General features: G+C 50.0%; 1 long non-coding RNA gene across 7 annotated transcripts in view; it reads right to left on the bottom strand.

Moving 5' to 3' along the window:
• Positions 1 to 1,913: 1,913 nt before the first annotated feature.
• LOC107314369 overlaps positions 1,914 to 11,031 on the bottom strand; it is a 48,946-nt gene continuing 39,828 nt past the window's right edge. For 5 of the 7 annotated variants that reach the window (XR_004307543.1, XR_004307539.1, XR_004307544.1 and 2 more), the window contains 2 exons: positions 3,904 to 8,969; positions 1,914 to 2,198 (listed from right to left, as the gene is read on the bottom strand). This is a non-coding gene — a long non-coding RNA (uncharacterized LOC107314369). The remainder of the gene's footprint in view (positions 2,199 to 3,903; positions 8,970 to 11,031) is intronic. The other 2 variants (XR_004307540.1, XR_004307541.1) reach the window with 2 other exon arrangements.

The following is an 11,031-nucleotide window of genomic DNA, read 5'->3' as shown; positions in this document are numbered from 1 at the left end:
CGCCGAACCCCGCATCCCAACTTGGGGAAAATCCCCTCCTCCGGCGCCGCGACCTTTCCGTGCGCTGTAATTACCGCCGAACTCGTTCCTCTAAATTAAATGCTGCTGTGATTTGAATCCGTGTAAAGCACGAAGCGAGTTCCATCGAATGAGCCGAGCCCGCCCGCTTTCCCCAGTGGCTGCATCCATTAACATTATAATCTCAAACACCATTTTTTATGTAACACCATTGTTAGTAAATCAACTCCTCAGGTCCACAGAGACGCTGACCCCTGGCAATTCAGCGAAAGTGTAATTATCTCCCCGAATCTCGGGCAGATTTAGGAGATTACATCGCAACTAACTCCATATCAATGCTAATGCCCCGGCTCCAGGTGCCGCTCGGCGCGGTGCGGCCCCGCTCGGCGGCACAAAGCGCAGCGCCCCGGCCGGGAGGGACGGGGTGCCCCCAAATTGCACCTATTTGTACCACAAAACCTGGTCCGCGGATGGCAAAGTGAAACAAAGCGGCCATGCTAAATTAGCGTTAAATAAAGGGCACTTTAATGCTCGGTTACAGTCAACTGGTGTATATTTGATGGCTAATTGTCTATCAAAATTAAAGAGAAAAGAACAAATGATTCGTTATAAGAAGGTGTTAAAAGCTCCGACAAAGGCGCGTTTCACAAATATAATATCTGCGGACGGCGAATTGTCCGTTCGGGGCTCTTTTAACGTAGTGAAGGCCCGGGACTCCCGAGATATGAATAATGGGCACAAACGCTCTCTTTTATTCTCAAAGAGCCTCATTGGGAGCGGAGACTCCGATACAACCAAAGCGGAGAGTGCGGGCAGAGCCGGGCTGCGGCGGTCCCGACGGCCGCAGGGAGAAATGCGCTGTGAGGCACCGGGTCGTTCTAGGCTTCGCGATCCGAGAAGGACCGCAGAGCTTTGGCGGTGATGGGACGGGGCCGTGAGGGTGCGGGGAGTTCGCGTTTGGTGCTTCTCAGATCCACTGGGGCACGTAATGTCCGGGCCGGGGGCAGAAGGGAGGGAGGAGAGAGAAGGAAAAGGCACAGGATAAAAAACGGAGTAAAGAAACAAATGAATGAATATTAAGAAGAAAAGGGTGGAAGGGGGGCGGGGGGGACGAAAAAGAAGGAAAAGGGGAAAAAAGGAAAGAAGAATATGGGAAAGGGAGAGAAAGAAAAAGGGAGGAAAGGGAGAAAATGTAGGGAAAAGAAAGAAAAAAGGGGGAAAGAAAACGGGGAAAAGAAATCATGGAAAAAAAGGAAGAAAAGAAAGAAGGAAAAAAAGGGAAAAGAGAAATAAAAAGGGGAGAAGAAAGAAGGAAAAAGGAAGAAAAGAAAGAGGGGAAAGAAAGAAGAAGGAAAAGAAAAAGAAAGAAAAAGGAAGGAAAAAAGAAATAAAGGAGAAAAGAAATAATGATAATATAAAAAAAAGCGGTTGAGAACATTTTGGGGGGAGGGAAAAAGAAAGTAAAAAAGAAAGAAAAAGAAAAAGCAAAGGAAAGAAAAAGAGCCTCAGCGTGGGCCGAAGTTCCCTCTGAGGGGCGGCGGGGAGCGGCCGGGCCGGAGCCCCCGCGGAGGCGGCGGGGCGCGGGGCAGCGATGCGGGCGGAGCGGCAAACCGGCCGGAAAATGGACCCGCGGAGAGCCGGGAGTGCGCTTCTTTATGTGTGACAACTTGTGTCCTAAAGAAACTGTCTTGAAGATAATTGAAATGATTACAATTCATTGCTGCGTTACTTTGAATGTGAACAGTCAAATAATGAAATCGTCGTAATACAGCAAAAATTTAATTTACATTACACCACCGCTCGAGGTTTTCCTTTTCTTTTCTTTTCTTTTCTTTTCTTTTCTTTCTTTCTTTCTTTTTCTTTCTTTTTTTATTTTTTTTTTCCCAGCCCGGTTCCCTCCGACAGCTCACGCACCTCCCCGCTCTCTGCTGCTTGATTCCCATTCTCGGGGCCGTTCCCCTCCGGAGGCTCCAGGTGCGAGGTGGGGGGGGGGGGTCGGGAGGAGGGTTTGGGGCCGCCCCGAGGCTCTCACACGGCCACCGCCGCTATCTCAGCCGGGACAGGGGCTGCACGTCCCCGAACCCCGGCTCGGACCCCCGCCCCCTCCCTCTCCGACCCCTCCGGCCCTTAAGCCGAGTCCGAAGCGGACCGGGCTGAGCCCTCCGAGCAACGAACCGCTTCTAAAAAAAAAAAAAAAAGACCATCTGGTAATTGTCTTCCTTTAGATCTTCCCTTAATTATGCTTTTAATTAAAGATGGTTCAAGGCATTGGACCACATGAAGGGCAGTAATTACAAATTACATTACAAACCCAACAGATGTAGCTCTATCTGCTGGGAAAAAGGTACCGGAATAAAATTTGACTAAACTTTGGGATAAATTAATCCGCTGCCTTGAGAACAGAAGCACATTTTTTATTATGCAGACTCTAGCCAGGATTTAAGTTCTCTGTCATGATTGTTTTCATATTTCTTTGACATCTATTGATTTGGAGGCAGCTGCAAGGCTTTGTCACAAGAGAGAAGAGCAGTCACAATATATTAGCTTGATGGCATAACTCGAATATGAGTAGGAAGGATAGAAACATGACAGGGAGCCACGTGACCGAGCGATGGGTCTCCGACAAAATAAAGAAATTAATTTTTAATAAAAAGCTTTAAAAATACTGCAGCCAAGGCAAGGGGAATGGCAGCACTCGTTCATTACCAACGGCTCCTATGCTCACCCACGGGAGGGGAGGGGATCCAGGCTGCTGGTCGGATGGAGCCATGCAGGCAGAGGATAGGGCCAGCCCCACTGTGGGCTCTGGCCCCATGCTCAAGCTCACCCACAGCAGATCTGAGCCCACCTCCAGCTCAGGGCTCTGCTGCATTCTGCCAAAAATTCTGCAGTAAGTGGGCTGCGGGAGCCCAGAGAGTTTGAGCAGGTTTGGGCAAGGCAGCAGGATTTCCCCCTCTGGGAAAGGCTGACTCTTCAAGTTGGTCTTTGGGGTCAGCCTGGAGAGTGAGGATTCATGGGTCAGGTGTTCCATCACACCATGGGGGAGAAATGAAGCTGGGATGCCCCGCTGCCCCCCTCCTTGCCCCATGTGATCATACAGACAGGTGGACACACAGACGTACAGACATGCAAGAGTACAAACACACAGACACACACAGACACACATGGATATGGCACCATGCTGTCCCCAGGACAGCCCTGCAGGCCGTGGCCCAGCTGCTCCCAGCCCACAGCACGCACACACCACGCACTGCGCAGCCACACGTTCACACTTTCACACGTGCTCTGCTCGTACTGTCACATCTTTTTCTGCCGGATGTGTGCTAAGCGCTCTGTGGGCCCAATCCACCCTCTCACTGAAGCCTCTGCGTGCTGGAGTGGCACAGGGCTGCTCTACGCAGGGACAACATTGGGCAGGAGCCCCTCGACCCAGTGAGGCTGCAATGCATGGCTGGGCAGTGCCAGCAGGTGTTGTGTGCCCCCAACAAGGGAGAGCTCGCAGCTCCTTGTCCCTCGTTCACTTTCAAAATGAGCGGCCCCAGTGCTCCTCTATTTGTTCCTTTATTGGACCTGTGCTTTGCACCGTTTCCTGCTTTATAAACGTGACCTCAGTGTCAAAAGTTTCAGAAGTTTTAAAGAAAGGTCATTTCTATGACACATCATCACAGGGAGCAAAGGGTGAGGACATACTTCCAGCAATCGCTATCAGTGCGCATGGTGATGCTCCATTCCTCACCAACTCTGGTGTAGGCTGTGGTCTCATCGAGCAGGGTGCTGCGTAGGGCTGCAGGTTCAGAAATCTCCCTGCATCTGTGCGCCCACATACACAGACACTCCAGCTGCCCCAAGAAGAGAACGTCTCTTTTTCAATAAGGACACACTTACCTGTATGGGATCTTCTGCAGCACAAAGAGCTTTCAAAGGGCTGGCTCAACACACACAGATGCAATAGGAGATGCAGCAGCACAGCAGTGTTTTCTCTGCACTGTTTGTGCCCACTCTTCCAATCAAGCTTCACCCAGTGGCACTGAGACCGACACTTGCTTCACACCAACACACTCTGAAGAAATCAGAAATCTACAGGCAATACCCATCACCTGGGGACAATGCATGGATTTGTCCTCAGAGGAGTGAGAATCCCAAAATCAATGGCAGATTGCTCTGATCCATACCTGCAGACGCTTCATCTGCGATAGATGCAGTATTGACAGCTCTTCATTACACCGACTACCTTGGCTCGGTAATTGCAATGCAGTGTGAGCAGTGAGTGAGGAGCTGGAGCCTCAAAACAGAGCTGATGCAAACAGTGCTCTGTAGTGATAGACACAGCCACGCTCGTTGCTTTCAGGTACTGCGCAGCAGTCCTGAACCAAAGCAAACCCTGCAAACAGCAACAGTAAAGAGAGGAGAAATCAGCGAGGAAGAACAAGCGCTAAGGGGGGAAAGTGTAATGAAGGGAAACCCAATATTGACAGATCACGTAGAGCAGAAGGAGATGGGGTAGAAAAAAAGCAGCAGAATGCAGACAGAAATATGTCTGGTGGGGGGGGCACTTGGAATTTCCATTTGCTGCCAGAGCCTATGGATAAATGGAATGGAATAAAGGGAAGAGCCCCAGCGCTGTCTCAAAATGTGATTTCCTGGGCTATTTTCATTACTGTCTGCAAAACATTATCGAAGTATTATCTGCAGAATGCAACGGGGAAGGGAAAAGATCAGTCTGGAAAGGTCTTGGAGCCATTAATAATTTCCTCTGGCAAGAAGGAAACCTGCCCACACCTCCAGCGTTGGGAAGAGCAAACAGGCAGCGAAATCCCCGCCGCTCTCTGCCCTGGAGCCAGGTTCTTAACTTTCTGATCACTTTTATTTCAGTTTCTTACACTTCAGCAAAACGCAGCAGAGCTTGACAAATTCATTTTGCAAGAGAAAGTCTGCTGCAACTTGTTTGCCTTTTGTTTTCAAAATGTGGACACGGAGGAGAGCGTTCCTGGAAAAAAACCCGACAAATGATGTTAGCAGCTCCGCCAGGCTCAGGCTGGGGAGCAGTGCTGGGTGCTGCCAACAGCCCACGTCCTGTTGTGCATCCACACCATTTGGGACTCATGGGCTGCAGCACACTGCACCGTGCTGTGCTATGCCATGGTGTGCCATGCTGTGCCGTGCAGTGCTGCTGCAGGTGCCAGCAGTTTCCTAAGTAGGTCATAGCAGCAACGAGTGAGGATGTCATAAGATAAGGGTAGAAATCCAAGCAAAAAAGTACAGAAACCATCTGATCCCCAAACTCCACACCCCATGAATACTTAAACACCCTCGGATGTTCCTGGGTGAGAAGCGGTAGCCGCAGAAGAGCTAAGTGCACTTTTCCTCTAAAGCAGTGACTCAGGCGGTTGCTGGTGGCAGAGGCCAAGAGAAATAAGACTACGTCTGCAAGTTTGAGGAAAGCCTCAGAGTAATTCCATAATCATTTTACCTCCAATTTGCAGCTTCTCGTGCTAGAGGGACTGGGAACAGAAGACACAATAAGGATGCAGATGTGGACGCAGATGCGGACGCAGATGTGAGGCTGCCAGGTAGAGGGGGAGCCAGGACACATCCTGCCCACACTGTGCCCAGCCTCATTCACCCCTCGTGTGGAGCCTGCTGGGCTCCCCTTGCTCTCACTCCTGTACAGCACGCAGAGGCAGGGGCTGAAGCACCTCATTGTGCACGCCCGGCACCTTTTGCTCACCCACAATCTGTCATTGTGTGTGGTTTTATAGTGATTAAATCCCAGATGAACGTACATGGGAAAAGTTCATCCAAACAGATAGGGAACAATGGGTGTTTGAAGGCTGGAGGGCAACAAGTGGTGCTTTCCAAGGGTAGCAAAGTTGGCGTTAAAAGCAGGCAATGCCTCCGGCAGCACAGGACCACGCTGGGTGCAGTGCTCGGGTGTGGGAGCAGCCAGAAATGGGCTGGGAGAGCTTTATACTTTATTTGTGGCAGCAAGTGGCGCGTTTCTGCTCAAAATATAAATAGTGAATGGTTGCGCTAATGAAATGCTCTCTAATGGCAGCTGGGAGACTTTGCTTTTCCCCAGGTAGAAATGCTGGGAATTCAAATAACCAGCAATAGTTTTGCAAATCGCAACCATGTTTATAAGCTATAAACTGTGCAAAATGTGCCGGGCGCCTGAGGAATTTCAGACCCATTTGCAGCTCGTGTACAAGTTCATTTTTTTTGTCTGCGGCACAGAATGAAGGCAATAGATGCACACAGGAATCAGAGAGGGCAAAAAACCTCTTAAAGCCTCGTAGCACCAAAGCCAGCCATGCCCTTCCCATGGGTTTGGGTTTTCTAATGTGACCAAAGTGGAGTAATGAATGGGCCAAGGACCTCCATGGGCAGACAGCATGACCTGGACTATGAGGGTATTCTCTCTGAGACCATATAAAGTAGAACACATGGATTATCCACGGCCAGAGGAAACCTGCAGGCTGCTGCACAAACCCCAAGAAGGCCTCGGCAACACGGGGTAAACAATTAACACAAATTTCAAATCACTGCACTGTCACCTTAATAGGCAGTGAAGTCAGCTACGATGGGCGTAATAGGATGAGACAGTTTAATTCTTGTTATGACATTAGCTGCAGCCTTGTAAAGCAGCTGAGAATGGCGCAGCGAGGGGCTTGCAGTCACTGCAGGCTGTGGGCCTGGACAGAGCAGGAGCAAATGGCACCCAGGCTCTGGCATAACTCTGGGGATGCGTTCCCTCATCACACTGTGATGTGTACACTGTGAGAAAGGTCTGTTACGAATAAAGCAGGGCCATTTTTCAGCAGTGAGAGCAGCTGGGAAGCTGTGCATGATATCACGTTGTATATCATAAACACACATATCCAGGAGGTGAACTGAACCAATTCTGTTTTCCCAGCATTAAGCTTCAAAAAATTAGAAGTCACCCAGGCTTGAACCACAGACAGACAGGTAATGAGCCATGACAGCCCTGCACTGGGATGCGCAGGAACGGGCAGGCCGGGCTGGGTGTCAGCCACAGGAACGCGCCTCAGCCCCAAATCTCCGAGCAATGCACCAAGTGCGAGCACGTCGCTGTGCGGGGTGGGCTGGGGGCCCAGGGTGGCTGCTCCTGAAGTGGGGCTGCATCCTGGCTGGGAACACAGCCCCGGGCTGGGGAACTGAACCAGCCGCTGCAGGGATGCTGTTCTGCTGGGTGACTGGGAGATGTGTTCGCAAATGGGGCTTTTTTTAGGTTGGATGTTAGGAACAATTAGAATATAAGGATAATAGTGGATTAGTTGGATATTAGGAAAAAATTCCTGCTCAGAAAGAGTGATAATGCAGTGGCACAGGCTGCCCAGGAAGGTGGTGAAATCAGTGTCCCTGGAGATGTTTAAGAACTGCGTAGATGAGGCACTGAGGGACATGGTTAGTGAGCAGTGGTGTGGGTGGGTTGGGGCTGGACTGGGTGATCTCAGAGGTCTTTTTCCAACCTTAATACTCTATGATTCTTCCATAGTTTTGATATGTTTGAGTGGTTTTGCCCCAGCTTCATTTTGGGTGGCTTGTTTTGGAAACAAGGCCGAGCTGCCAAGCTGCCATGTCACAAAGCACCTTAATTCTGCATGATGGGGTGGGATAATGTCTGGTTGGAGGCTGGCACTTGGCCTGCTCCCCGCCCGCAGGATGACTAACGTGCGGGGCCTCACTGGCTGCTACTCTCCCCAAAACTCACCTCCAGCTTTCTGGATCTTGCGATGCTAAATTCCTGCAGCAAAATGGGGCCTTCGTGCCTTTATATGGAATTACAAACCTGTGTTAAGCCTCAAAAGATGCTTTTATTGGAAAATGTCGACAGCTGCCAGCTTCCCTAAATCCCAAAACATCATTACACCTTTAGTTGCAGATGAGGGATTTTTCTGGACCTTCCCTCCTGACCCAACAATAAAGCCAACTTGGTCTCAGACTGAAGATTCATTTCTCTCTCCTTGGCAATTATCTCTATTACTGCCTGCAATCCTTCCCAATCTTTCTAAACAACATCCTGCTATTAAAGCCACTTGGCAAGCATTTAAAGCCCAGGATAAGTTAACCATGCACAAATATCCCACTCGGGGAAGGATCCGGCTATAAAAATAAACAGTTTACGTTCTGAGGGGCATGGTTCAGGACGGGCATTCTTCATTTGTGAAGAGAGGTCATCATTGCTGACAATAAAATTATGTAGGACCTGATCCTCCCCCACTGAGCTCAAGAGCAAAATCCCTCATGGTTTCAATGGTGTTTTATGAGGTCAGCTGCTGGGAAAGCCAACATTCCTCAAAGTTGCTGAAAATCTATAATTGGATATATTAAGAAGGCTTTCAAAGGGATGTCAGCTTTGGAGGCTTAGAGCACACCATGCTACAGAGGGGATCCCTGAGCATCACCGGACACACGCAGCCTCAGTGCTGCTTTACAATCTCGTCTCCTGCAGTATCTGTGGGGCTGGTGGGGATGTGGAGCTGTGATCCTGCCCATCAGCTGTGTGTAGCTCTCCTGTCAAAGCACATTCACCTTGGGAGGGGCATCTGGTAAACCTCGCTGTACCTTGTGTGCCCATGTTTAGTAAAATGAAGTGCAACTTGGTCCTCTGGGACGTGATTTGAAAGCATCCCCCAAAAGCTGGTTATTAACTCATGGGCTGAACTTCAAAGTGTTCTTACGCTCCTTTGGAAATGCTTACCAGCAGCTCCTTGGGAGCTGGAAACCTTCCACTTCTCCTTACATGGTATTTTCCTGGCCAATGGGCAGCATTTCCCTTAGGCACTCTGGCAGGAATGGGCCGCTTGGTGTGAGCCCTGGCGTGGGGGCACTGAGGAGCACTCCAGCCATGCTGCAGCCATCCTCCTGGAGAGCTCGGTGTCCTTCATTTCCCTTTCACTTTGTCAGAGAAAGCCAAAATCCAGCAGAACCTGTGAAAATCACAACAGAGAAATGCTGGTTTGCTGTGCTGAGATTTTAGATAAACATTTTAAATAAATAACATTAGAGTGACATTCATTTGTAGCATGAACAAGGCACCATTCTCATCAGGGCGAATCAGAGCAGGTGACATGTCCAGGTTACCTTCTGCAGTGTTCTGTGGGAAGCAGGAGATATCAGTGGTGCTTGACTGCCCTTGTTCGTGTAGTAATCAGTTTATTCCTACTCTATGCAGGGTGGCTGACAAAGAGTTGAGAGCCATTGGAGCTCTCCCTGAGGACTCGTAGAGGACCTTCACTCTGGGAAAAGTGGTGAGTTTGAGTCCAGGCAGCCTAATACCAATCATATCAGTGTTCTGAGATGCTGCAAAGCCACAGCAATAGAAAGGGAGCAGCCAGCCTGGCCCAGTGCCAAGCATGGCTGGAGGCCAAGATACCTGCAGAGCCTGGAGGTGAACACAAACACCTTGGGGTGGTGCTCACCTGGACAAACAGCAGCTGCCTGTCCCTGTGCGGTGCTGGTGGGATGGATGGGGATGGTACTGCTCCCCCCGCCAGCTCCCAATTTCCCTCATTACCTGCCCTAAGCTCCTCTCAGAGATAAGTTCTTGTGCAAAGCCGCTAATTTAGGCCCAGAAAAGGAGAGAATAAGTCTGGATGCAAAAGGCTGGTGGGATTTCGACAAGATGCATGTTGAGGTTGGGCGACTAATCTTAATTAGGCCATCTTTGTTTACATTTGATGTTTATCAGCTAATTGGCATGGCAAGGTGTGAGTCACACTGCTTCCCTCTGGCATCAAATCCATTTGCGGGAGAAAAACTGGGAGAACAAATTATCCCAATTATAGGACACCCCACTGTGCTAATTGCCGTCCCAGGGAGGCAGAGCCTCACACCACTGCCGTGCCTGTGCTGCTCCCATCCAGCCCTGCACCCCCAGGCCTGCACCTCACTGCCCAGTCCTCTCTGCCACTGCTCTCAGGCCAGGGCTGCCTCCTTTATTTTCTCCTTTACTTGTTCTGCCTTGTTGAGGCCACACAGACCACAAGAGACAAGTCCCTGTGCCTACAATGTTGTGGTGCTCGTCAGATCAGAGCCTGGAGGTTTGCTGTGGTGGGGCTGGACCTCACCCTCACTGTTGAGGCTCACGAGCAGCATTCAGACCAGCCTGGGCTCTTTCCCCATCCCCACCTTTAAAGATGCTTTTGGATCACCAGCAAGCAGCCTGGTGCCCCGGTCGGTCCTCCCCTTCCTCAGTGCTTGATTGCTGTGATTCTGTGCATACCACACACTATAAAACTCCACCTTCCTTTCTCTGCCTCCTTCTCTCCCCACCCTCCAGGATGATGCTGTGCCCTCATACCCTTTCAGTCCCTACAGCCTTTCCCCTATACACGAAGGGTCCAATGCGCAGGAATGTTTCTTGGCTGCCCTTGAGTTGAATGATGATCCTGGAGGCTTGGAAAAGCCACAAAGCTCAATGCTCTCTGTCTCCCTGTGTCTCTCTTGTCTTCCCTTCTTAGTAGGGGTAACAGATGGCTGAGGCTTTCACCAACAGTCCCGAACACATTGTCACTCCCAACTGAAAGTGAAATATTCAGTGGCATTTAAATTAAATAGACTCTAATGCTTCAGTAATATTAATTACGGTTTCATTCATCCCTGGCCTAATAAATCAACACATAAAGATAGGATGATCCCGTGGCTGGCAGCAAAGCAGGGCTATTCTGCCCTTTGTAAGGTTATGCACACAAAGCCCCCATTCTTACAGGGACATGATGGCCCCTCCAAACATCTGTGCTCAGCACCACTTGAGGAGAAGCCAAAGTGGTAACATTTAAACTTTTCTTGTCCAATTTGTCCACGCATCGGGGCTCAATTCAACAACAAATTTCAGGGAAAATTATAAAAAACGTGTTAAGTGGGAGAAAACTTCCCTCTGCTTTCACTGCCGGTGAGTAGATTGATTCCAGCAGCGCTGCCCAGAGCTGTGTGCTTCTTACCCCAGCCCCAACATTCAGCCCCAGGGTGAGGGCACAGAGGTGCTATGGG

The sequence above is a fragment of the Coturnix japonica genome, chromosome 5 (assembly GCF_001577835.2).
Source record: "Coturnix japonica isolate 7356 chromosome 5, Coturnix japonica 2.1, whole genome shotgun sequence".
NCBI classification, from domain to species: domain Eukaryota; kingdom Metazoa; phylum Chordata; class Aves; order Galliformes; family Phasianidae; genus Coturnix; species Coturnix japonica.
This window is presented reverse-complemented; position numbering and strand designations above follow the sequence as displayed.